This window comes from Rhagoletis pomonella, unplaced genomic scaffold (genome assembly GCF_013731165.1).
Source record: "Rhagoletis pomonella isolate Grant_MI unplaced genomic scaffold, Rhpom_1.0 Rhpom_scaffold_00003, whole genome shotgun sequence".
NCBI classification, from domain to species: Eukaryota; Metazoa; Arthropoda; class Insecta; order Diptera; family Tephritidae; genus Rhagoletis; species Rhagoletis pomonella.
This window is the reverse complement of record NW_023458557.1, coordinates 57437559-57449763: the sequence shown is the minus strand read 5'-3', so window position 1 is coordinate 57449763 and position 12205 is coordinate 57437559. Positions and strand designations below refer to the sequence as shown.

The window sequence follows — 12205 nt, the reverse complement described above, 5'->3', positions numbered from 1 at the left end:
GTTAGCTTTGTTTAGTTGTATATTAGTATAGTTGAATTTACTTTGTTTTATATGAATTATTAGTATGTACATATTTGTATGTTAGTAAATTGTATTATTAATTAATGGTATTAGTAATTAGTAGTGTGATATATATTTAGAGTAGCCCTTAGTAGTATTATAGCATTAGAGTAATTTATAGTCGTAGTTGCATGAGTAGTAGTAGTACCTCTGGACACGAGCCAAGTTTTTTAAAACCTTATATATATATATATACGTATACATAAGTATATAATGTGTATATATGTATATGCATATGTATATTGTATCATGTTTTGAAAAACTGGTGAAAGCTTGGTTAAAATCCAAGGTGATCATCAATATAAAAATTGATAAGATCGTGTGAGAATTTGCTTTAAGGCGAGAGCCAAGCATATTCGCAATTCGTGTTTTATTACGATCAAAAATTTATATTTTTTACTAATTTTTATATTTATTTAAATTTCTTTTCAGGGGTTTTTATTTTATTTCATTTCAGATGTCTTCAGGTGTATTTTATAATTTCATTTGATATTTTAATATAATTTAATATTAAGCCAAATTCATTTGTTATTGTTAAATACATATACATATTAATATAATAAAGAAATGTTAATAAAATCGACTTCTTTTTAATTTTGGATAAAATTTTGATAAGTTTTGCTTGGTATCTGATGGCATTTTTCTTTATGCATACAAGCGAAAAAGCATTTACGCACATATATTCTTTGGTACGTAAATGTAGATATGTCAACGAAAATACAAAAATTTTTGGATATTCGTACTTGCAAAATCGATAGTACATGTAGCCAGTAAGATGCACGAATTTCAATAAGTGCTGTGGCATAGTTGGTTGATGCGTGGCAATTAATGATGCTTTGCTGACGTTGTTGTCAGGGTTCATATCCTACCCGAGGCGGTGGTTTTTTATGAATTTTATTTCTAAAATAAAGTAAAGAATAATTTGGTGGTTGAAATGAATGTTTTTGCATTTCAACCGCCATCGAAGTTATTGAAGAAGAAGAAGATTCGTTGACAAGACGGGGGAAACGAAAGCGAAGTGATTTTGCGCACTTGTCGGCGTAGATGCATGATTTCAATAACCAACGGAAAAAATATTTTATTTAGATCAAAGAAGTGTGCAAAGGGAAGGGGGATTTTGACCGCTGTTGCCACTTTTCCAACCGGCGCGGTGGTTGATAAAATTTTAGATTTTTAGATTTTGTCATCGCCGCGACGCAAATCAACTTGTGGACGGCTCATGTTTGTAGCGGGGCAAGTGTGCAAGGTGCGCACGAATTTATGAATGGTAGTTTTTACGTTTATGAATGAATGTCTTGCTCGTGAGAAGCGGGAGTTCGGGGAATAGTAAACGCAGTGTCTGTATGTTTTCATTTGTAGTATTTGTATGTATGTACATACATAAGTTTATATGTATTTGGTTTTTGATGTTCATAGATTGATTAGAGTAATTAGAAGCGATTGCATTTTTGTTTGCATGAACACTAATCAATTATGTACGCGTATGCATATGTACATACATATATGTATTTATGTATGCACATAGTTTGTTACCTGTACATATGCACATTTATATCTATGTATTATTCACAAGTAAATATTAAATTAAACATATGATCATAACCATTTAATTTAATATTTCTTCAATGTTGATAGATAATATTCAATTTCTTGATTAAACATCAAAATATGCATCAGTTAATAAAATTTTGCAAAACGATGGTGGTTTTCTGCACACACAATTCCACGAAATTTGAGCGTCGCAAGCTTGCGCATGAAATTGAACGACATCATAAAACACTGCTTAGGCGCTCGAATTTCAATGTGTTGTGTGGTGGATGCGCTAGAGACGCAGGATTATTTTCGCGTGTTGCATTTTTGCTGGGGATCAAATCCCAGTTGGAGAATTTTTTTTTTCCTTTCTATTTTATTAAAGTAATTAAATTTTCTTTTTTTTATTTTATCTTGACCTTTGAGGTATATTTTATAAATTGATTTGTATTTATAAAATATATGCATAAAAATTCCCATAAGAGGTCGGGCAGCATAATATGCTTCTATGATATTTTAGTTACGGAAAAATATTTCATAGCCACATACCTATATGTATTTACGAAAAATTAATAAAAACTTCTTTGTAAATACTTTCTGTTTCAATTCATTTATTCAGTTGCATGTACATAATTTTTTCAATGATTTCGATTTTTTTTTGCCAAATATATTTTTTTTAAAGATAAATATACCAAAAAGTACTAAAATTGGTCAAAAAACATTTTTAATACATGTACCTAAAAAATGAACAATCTATGGAATATGTAAAATATGCAAATGGTATTGGGCATCAATTAATCGGAATGGTTTTGCATCAAATAATTCCGGTTCTATATTTGCTTTATCGCTCAAAACTTTAGTTTCTTATCATTATAATTGTTTTGCATATAAAAAAGCAAAAATTAAAAAAATAATTAAAAATTTGCAATATTAGATAAGTAAATATCAGAATTCCGATTTACTACCCTGCAACACGGAGTATATCAATATACATGTTGCTAGACATTATTTTGTGCCGCTAACAGTGAATTTAACAGAATCCACCACCAAAAAATCTGCAAAAAGTGGATTCCGTGGTTAAAACCTTCTAAATCTGTTAAGTTCCGACACTCAATAGTTTCCATTTGTTGTTTGCATCTTCTCAGTAAGTTATAAGTTCTCTGCGCATGTCGACTATCCAACCAATTTGAATTTATGGCACGAGCGGTGAGGCAAGCAAGGGTATCACAAGCGGCGCTGCCTTTGTTACTTTAGCAGTATTTTCACTCGGCTGACGATGTTAATTCCATCGTCGCTATGACGACAAGATGTTAACTACGTTTTCCATCACGATCAGCGTTGCCGTTTTGGTACAATTGTAATTTTTTAATACTGTTTTTCTAAATTTTAATATCTGATCCTTTTTTGTTCCCAAATGCCGTATTTTGATACTTTCGGCTGGCAGAAATGAATTTTCGAAAACTATGAATAGTACTACTAGTCTAAAGGCTAATATTTTTTTATTGTTATTTGAAGTCTCACAATTTATATATAGATATTTATAAGTTGATCGGGTAACTCTCATAACTGTTATAGGACCCCTAAACCACACAAAAACATTACGAAATATCGAAAAAAATATATTTTTTTGAATTTAGTTTTTTTTTACGTTTTAAAGATGAAGCTATCAATATATACAACGCACATTCATATTTCTTGCACATATTTACTTGAGCAACGTTTCTTCAAAATAAGGTTTGCGCAATTTTATGCTGTAGTAAATTCCACAATATTGACTTGTACAAGTCTCGGGTTGCGCAAGGCTTTTGTGTGGTTTAGGGGCCCTATAAGTTTGTTTTTCATTATGCAAATAAGCAGACAAAAGCAAGATATATAATTTTTTTTATAACTATGGATTTAATTATAAAATTTTATTTATTATTTGTTTTTTAAATAATAGTTTTATAAACAACAGTTTTGTTTGCTTTTGATACTTTTTCTGCTTGGCAACTGATACATTTTTTTCCAGCTCGCGGCAACGCTGATCACGATGTGTGTTTATGGCGAGATGTTAACTTCATGTTATTCATAGTGGACGTGATGTTAACTCCTCTGCTCTGTTCCGGGTCGCCATGTTATTCATAGTCGTCGTAATGTTAACTTCTCTGCTCTGGTCCGGGTTGTAATATTACGTCCGCCGAAGAAAAATAAATTTGTATGTGGTGCGTCTTCTGTATACTGTTTATTCTGTGATGCCACTAAACCTTCAAAAATGTAAAGTTATGTGTTTCTATCGGAAGGCTGTTCAACCAGCTGTTTATTCAATATCAAATTATAATCTGGAGCAAGGTGTCCAATTTTGTCGATCTTGGTATCACAATGGATTCCAAACTCAATTTCAACCATCATATTAATGTCAAAGTCAATAAAGCCAAAAGCGTTTTTGCATTTGTAAGGCGATGGTTAAAAGAGTTTAAAGATCCTTATGTTACAAAAGCTCTTTTTACCAGTTTAGTTAGACCTATACTAGAATACGGATCTATTGTTTGGAATCCCCGCTACCAAGTTCATTCAGAAAGGATTGAATCAATTCAAAAACAATTCTTGCTTTTTGCATTGCGTAATTTTAACTGGGATTCAGATTACAATCTCCCCCCTTACACAAGTCGTCTAAAGCTCATAAATTTGCCTACACTCGCAAGCCGTAGAGAAATGCTAGGTATAATATTTATCGTAAAATTAATGGCTTGATTAATAGCCCGGCCCTCCTGGCTGAGGTAAATTTTAATGTTCCTTCTCGAGTGTCAAGACACTTTCGACCTCTATTTTTAAAGCCATGCAAAACTAATTTTGAACTATCGGACTCGATTTTTACTATAAAAAAAACTATTATTTCCACTCTCAATAATTGAAATACTATCTTTAGCATATCCAATCAGCTGATGAATTTGATTCTGTAGCTGAATAGTTTTAGATCTCGACACTTAACAAACTCCTGTTTCCAGTACTCGGCACCAAAAAACTAAAAAAAAAGGTTCCGTACGTCATGCGGACTGCACCCCTCGTGTCGGTTGGGCGGGAATGGAGGGTAAAAAGCCGTTGGGATTATTTATTTGTTTATTTAACAAGAATGTCATCAACATAAGCTAAGAGAAAAATTCTTTCACTTTCTACTGTCTTAGTATAGAAACATGGATCAACTTTACTTTGCTGAAATTTTATCTGCAAAAGTACTGGAGGCTGCTTCATATAAACAATCCGTTTTTACATCAAAATGATGTACAGTCATTTTCTCCTTTCCAGCAATTGAAAACAAAATTCTGGGTTGTACTTTGCCTAACTACTGGAGCAAATACAATACCAAACTTCTGATTGAAGCCTTGTGCCATAAATGCGCTTAATTCTTACTTCTCCACATTTTTCCGGAGGCCTGGTACCCGGATAATTACCATAGTGTCCGGGTACCCGGGTCTACTCGGGTTGTAAAATACCCGGGTACTTGGGCCACCCGGGTAGAACAATACCCGGGTAGGGCTTCACCCACTACCCTAGTAGCTCATCACCCGGGTGAAATCATCAGCCCTAGTACAAATGTATAGCGATATACTTAGAATTATTTTATTTTTTAAAAGTTTACGATTATATGTAGCAACCATCTCATGTAGGATATAAATTGGGTACGTCGGGATTGAATCCGTATCAGTCAGTGATACCAATACACACACGTTCGTAAAATGCCCTATGCTTTCGGTGAAGTATTATTATTGTTATTATTGACTAATCACACAATTCTGAATAACTCCGTACTTAATTCGCTTTTACTCCATATCAAACACAAATTCTCATTTTCCGCGGAATGAGCCTTCTAAAACCTTCTGTAGAAGAACCGACTGCCGTGCTATGTTTAATTCGACCAAAATGGCTTAAGCAATTTTAGCGCTAATTAAGAATAATCATACTAAATATATGAGCATAGCATATTAGGCCCTATCGATAAGACTACGTGCAATAATGAAGTCACTCATGAACCGATTGAATCTTATCAGTCTGGACTAGAAAATCCGCCGCTGAACAGAGGAGTAGTGCATAGCAAAACCGGTCAAAATTAATTTATGTGTTCTCCTACTCAGTAATAATATAAAACATGAAACTTTATCATAATTAATTAACAACAAGAAAATAGATTATAACACTGCGCAACAAAATTCTGTTGAGTAAAATATTGTAGCCGATTCTTATAGGATTTTTCCCATAGAATCCGAATCTGACCGTAAAGTTATTGGATTGGCTCTAGCTTTTGAGCAAATTAGGTTTAAAGGTGCCGATAAACGCGTTTTTGAACATTTTCGAGCCTCTGTAAAACAACAAATTGATGCAATATATATGTCTGTGTGAGACGATATGAAAGCCTAAACCCTGCCCTTTAATACTCAAAATCAAAAAATTATGGTCCGAACACTGAAAGCAATTGAAAACAGTTTTTTTTAATTCTTGTTTTGCCGTTTTTTGATAACTTGTGTTAAATGAAACTCAGGCGCTGGAAATCTCACACAGGCCAACAAAATTTATGTTGACTAAAATATTGCAGCCGATCCTTATAGGATTTGTCCCGTAGAGCCCGAATCTGGTCTTGAAAATTTTTTATTGGCTGTAGTTTTCAAGCAAGCTAGGTTTAAAGGTATCTTTCTCATCTTCATTTCCAATGCTAGAGTCAGTGTCCATGGGTATTTGGTAATTAATCCATGAAACCTCGAGTTTTACTTCAAAGATTGGTACAGGAACTTATGCAGTATGTGGATAAAGGCCGTTAACCGTTTAAATATAATTTTTTTGATTTTCAGTATTAAAGGACAGTGTTTAGGCTTTCATAGGCTCCCATACAGACAGATATATTGCATCAATTTATTGTTTTACAAAGGCTAAAAAACGCATTTTTCCGGCACTTTTAAACCTAAGTTGCTCGAAAACTAGAGCCAATATAGTATCTTCATTGGCAGATTTAGGTTCTACGGGAAAAAATCCTATAGGAATCGGCTGTAATAATTTAGGCAACATAACATTGTTTAAATTTTGTTGGCCTGTGTAATTAATAAGACCATTGTTTGTGCGCTTGGCCTTTATAACGCAAAAAGCTTCTCAAAGTAAGATTTCATTATAGAGCACTGATGGGCACGGCCTTGCCTACGGGCAAAGCTCTTTGAAGCTTTCTATACATTTTGCGCCTGCAGAGTATAAGCTCTCTCTCCCTATCACTGATCTAGAGCGGTGATGGCACCACCTTGCCCGCGGGCAAAGCACCTTTAACCTTTCTATAGGTACATTTTGTATAGTTGTGTGCAAAGTAAAAGCTCTCTCTGCCCATTGCTGATCTAGAGCAGTGATGCTCAGAAAGAGCGTTTACCCTGTGCGCGTCCATTTAAAACAACGTTGGGCTGAGAGAGCTTTTACTCTGCTCGCGCCTATAGAAATGTATAGAAAGCTTAAAAGAGCTTTGCCCGCGGGATAGGCAGAGCTTATCAGTGATTTAAAATCTACAGAGAGCTTTGAAGAGTTCCGAACGCGAGCGCTGTTCTAGAGCTGTGATGGGCACCGCTTTTCCCGCGGGCAAAGCTCTTTTAAGCTTTCTATACATTTTGTATAGGCGCGAGCAGAGTAAAAGCTCTCTCTGCTCACCGCTGATCTAGAGGAATAATTACAAATACTTAACTTTTAGTGTGATAACCGGCTTGGTGGACTGTGTCCTTTACTGAAGGGTAAATATAGTTAAAATGAATTTCAAAACCTATGATTACGATAAGGAACTATTCAGCTATACGGTGTGTGTGTAGATATTTTTAAACCTCCGCAATAGCATATTGCATGAAAACCCGATTAGGCTGTTTGTCGGGTGCATAACAACACTTTTAAATTCCTGAAATATTACTCCCGAGTGTCCGTAAATTCTAAAAGCACAATATACTCGTATGTACACATTAGGGATGTTGCGAATGCGGATGCGGATGTCAGCTATTTTAAAGAAACAATTAGGTAAGTAAATTAAGTCATTTAGGTAAATATAAAATGGAAAAGTTAGAAATTTTTAATAATGTACTGTAATGTAATGTAAAGTACTCGAAGTCAAAAATTGGAATATTACATTTAATAAAAAGTAATGAGAATTGTATAATGGCGAGATCGTTGTTTAAACACCGCTTACAAGCCGCCAAACCAGATGTGTCAGCTTTTCTAAAGCTTTTTAAGAAGAATTCTACATTCTCATTCCTTTGGCTGATTTAGAATTTGGGGAACCTGTAATGCCATCAGCTTTTTTCAATTTTAGTTTTTGTAATTCATTTTTAATTTTCTCTCCTGCGACTGGTTTGAAAAATGTGTGCTTATAGCGAGCTAAATAGGTGGACATGGAAAACAAATTATTATTTTCCAGGAATGAAAATTTTAAATGAAATTCTGTTTTCAAATACGTGGCTGCCAGCCGAATCGGATCAAAAAATGAAAATATTTTACAAGCATTTGAATTATTGGAATCACGAATGATGAGGGTCTCCGATATTTACGTAATATTTATCTAATTAATGGTCAGACTTATAGATTTTTAATTATTTGTGCATCGATTCTCTCCATAGGCAGACATTGAACATTTCTGCTGCAAATCCCAATTGAAGGACTTTAAATAGCGTAGGGGGACAGTTTTTCCACATAAGTTTTTAGTCAAGGATCCAATGTATATCAACATAAAACAAGTAAGAGCACCGCTGTCTTCGGCTATGCCGAGGACTTCATACCTTTCATGAACATCTGAAAATTTTACTTTAACAGATTACTGCATTTAAAAAAAATTATATATTCACAGCACGCATAGATAGAGGAGATACATATATAACAAATCATATCTAAACAATCAGAGGTAGAGGGAAGATATACCTTATATAGCACCAATGTAAGTGATTTTCACTGCTGTGTGATCGGTATGTAAATCCGTAACACAATTTAATGGGTTTAGCTTCCTACATAAAGGGGATATATATCGCAAAAACTGGTGTCTGAACAATCAGTGGTATAAGAGATAAAGCTTATACAGCATAGATTTTGACGATTTTCTCAGTAGACTTTGTATTGTTATTTATAAAATAGCTTGCGAAATTTATCGGTTTTAGCTGTCCAAATAAAGGAGTTTTACAGTAAAACCCCATAAGTATCTGAACAATCAGTCGTATGGGGGCAATAAATAGGTTATTGTGACCCCATCCTTGTTAATTTTACTGTAAACTTTCTGTTGATAATGAGTGAAAATAGTGCGAAATTTCATGTTTCTAGCTGCATATATAGCGAAGTCATAGCAAAGAATCTCATATCTGAACAATCAGTTGTATGGAGGCTATAGGTTATATCGACCCGATCTTCGCCATTTTCTCTGTAAGTATTTTTTAGATAATGGGCGGAAATATTGCGAAATTTCATGTTCCAAGGTGCATAGATGGAGGAGTTATAACGAAAATTCTCATAACTGAACAATCAGTTGTATGGGAGATATATGTTATGGTGATCCGATCCTTGTTATTTTCACTTTAATAATGGGTGATAACGGTGCAAAATTTCATGTTTCTAGCTGCATAAATGAAGAAGTTATGGCAAAAAATCTCATATCTGAACAATCAGTTGTATTGAGGCTATAGGTTATAGCGACCCGATCTTCGCCATTTTCACTTAAAGTATTCTTTTGATAATGAGTGACAACAGTGCAACATTGCATGTTCTTAGCTATGAGCTATATGCTATAGTGGTCCGATTCTTCCGGTTCCGACAAATGATTAATACATTAAAAAAAAATACAGCCAACTTACAAATTTCATCCGGATATCTCTAAAACTGAGGGACTAGATTGCATACAAACAGACGGACAGACGGACGTGGCTAAATCGACTCAGCTCGCCGGTCTGATTATTTAAGTATACATTTTAGTTGGTCTATCTCTTCTTATTCTGGTACTTACAAACATCGGACCAAAGTTATAATACCATTTCATGCTCATGAAAGGTATACAAATATTGCCCGGCAAGTATACAAAATAACTGTTTTTGAAATTTTGCCTAAAAATAAATTCCCCATTTGAAATGATTTAAACGAATATATGTAACATCCAAAGCAAATCACGAAAATGTTGTTTAAAATTATAGTACACACTTTCTTCTTTTATGTCTAGTTGTGTTTTTTTAAGATTGGTCCAAAAAAATCATAATAAAGAAAGACCCCAATGCAGGTATTTAATGCACAGAAAACAAAAAAACAAGTATAGTCAAAAGGACTATATTTTTTTTGACGTACGTTAAAGGCCAAGTAGAAGTAGGAAGTAATATGATTAAAGATAATTTTTTCAAAGTTAATAAATATGAAATTTGACCAGTTTCGTTACACAAATATTCCCATGTTTGGCGCCCCGACAACATGACTTAACATCGCATCTCCACAGGCAAAAAATATTGGCTACAATTTGTCATTTTGTTTGCAAGATATACGTTTTATCGGTGCACTTGCACAACATTCGCATTCGCAAAAGCTCCGCATTGATTATTGCGAATGCGAAAGCGAAATGCGAGTATTAAAATTAATGCGGAAGCTCCGCAGTTGCGAATGCGAATGCGATTATTCGCAACAACCCTGGTACACATATCAGCTTGCATACTTGGTGCAAATCTACATTGCACTACTTTCTCATATCGCCCGAGTTCAGTAATGATAACAAACAAGCAAGTTTTCATTTTTCATTTGTAGCTATATATTTAGCAATTTGCAATTTAATTACTATTTTCGTATGGTATTTGGATACCAATAAAAATACACATATCCTAACTTCGTCTTTATATATATGAGTGTAGGTATGTGTGTATTTACATATGTATATATCTAAAATGTAAAATTCGCTTATAAGCATTTGAAAATTCCAATACGTTGTGGTATTCTTGGCTCCCTTTATTAGAAATACTGAAAAACGTATTTGCTTAGTTTGGGGAGAGTTTTGAATCGCATATATAAATACAAACTAAATATGTTATGTCAGACCATGTATTATAACTTTGGTCCGTTGCTTGTGAGTTTTAGAAGATGGACACATAAAAATATATACCAAAATCTGAAATTATCTCCCATAAAAATAGTTGTGTAGATGAGATGAGAATTTGATTTAAAACTCCTCCACGTAAGCAGCAAAAAACTTAATTTTTTGTTCTCTTTTTGTTTATCATGTATAGAAATATTACTATGAAAATAATAAATATTGGCTCACTACAATTTATTTTTTATGTAAAAGTCCAGTGCGTGAGTGTTCGTAACTCTTTTCGTCCTTACCGACTTGGCCGATTTTGATAAAATTCGATTTCCGTATTTATGCTGTCACCTGGATGGACATAGGCTATAATCCAATTCCAATCCAATAGATGATTATTATTTTTTGTGGAGTTCCCTGGATTGTTATAATCTATAATTCGACGCCTTAGGTGTCGCTATTATGGAGCTGATCCATATTACCTTTTATAATTTTTATATACATAACAGTTGTTTGTTCACATAACAGTTGTTTTTAACAGGCAAAACGATTCGAGATAGATATAGACAAATGTATACATAAATGATTGTAATGAAAAGAGAAATCGGTTAAGCGGTGACTGTCTGTCCATCCGTCCGTCCGTCTGTGCACACGATAACTCGAGTGAAAATTGAGATATCTTAGCGAAACTTGGTACGTGTACTTCTTTCGGGCGTAGGGCGGATGGTATTCAAAGTGAACAACGGCAGTTTACAGAAATACGAAAACTGTGATATTTTCGTAACTTCTCAAACCTGTTCACTCAAAATTGATTCTTACGATGATTTTTAGACAAAAACTAAGAATATTATTAATTTTTGGAAAATGGGCGTAGTCACGCCCACTTATGGTTACATGTGTATGTCTTGATAACCGCTGCACCAATTTCTCCCAAACTTGGCACAGTTAATGGCCTTGGTATAACATACCAAATGGCTTAAAATTTTCAAAATCGGGCAATAACCACGCCCACATCCCATATAACGGTAATTTAGGGAAGTACGAAATCTTCGAGAAATCAGTAAATACTAAAGCTAATTCATTCAAAATTTATGCTTGCAATAATTCTCTACCAAGACATACGCGTATGATAAAATTTTGGAAAATGGGCTTGGCACCGCCCACTTATGATCACACATATGTATCTCGGTAACCGTTCTACTACTTTGTACCAAACTCGTTGTGGTTATTGTTCTTGCCACAAAAAAAGCAAAGCATGGACAATTATTGACATCGGACTAAAATTACGGCCACTTTTCATATAACGGTAAGTTAGCGGTTAAGGATGCTAATTTACTCAAAACTGACACTAACAACAATCCCTTGAAAAGCAGTAATATTATTTGGAATTTTGGAAAATGGGCGTGATACCGCCCACATGTTACTATATAGGTTAATCTCATTATATCTAGCTGAACGTTCTATCAAAGATGTTTAAAATAGGGGTAAAACCACCATGTAGCGGTAGTTTTCGTAAAGGTGAAAAACATATATTTAATACTTGCGCCAGGTATTTAATGTTCGGCTCCTCCCGAACTTAGACTCTCTTATTTGTTT

General features: G+C 34.1%; 1 protein-coding gene across 2 annotated transcripts in view; it reads left to right on the top strand.

The window, feature by feature from the left end:
- LOC118735320 (cell wall protein DAN4-like) overlaps positions 1-12205 on the top strand; it is a 318943-nt gene that overhangs the window by 197068 nt on the left and 109670 nt on the right. The window lies entirely within an intron of this gene.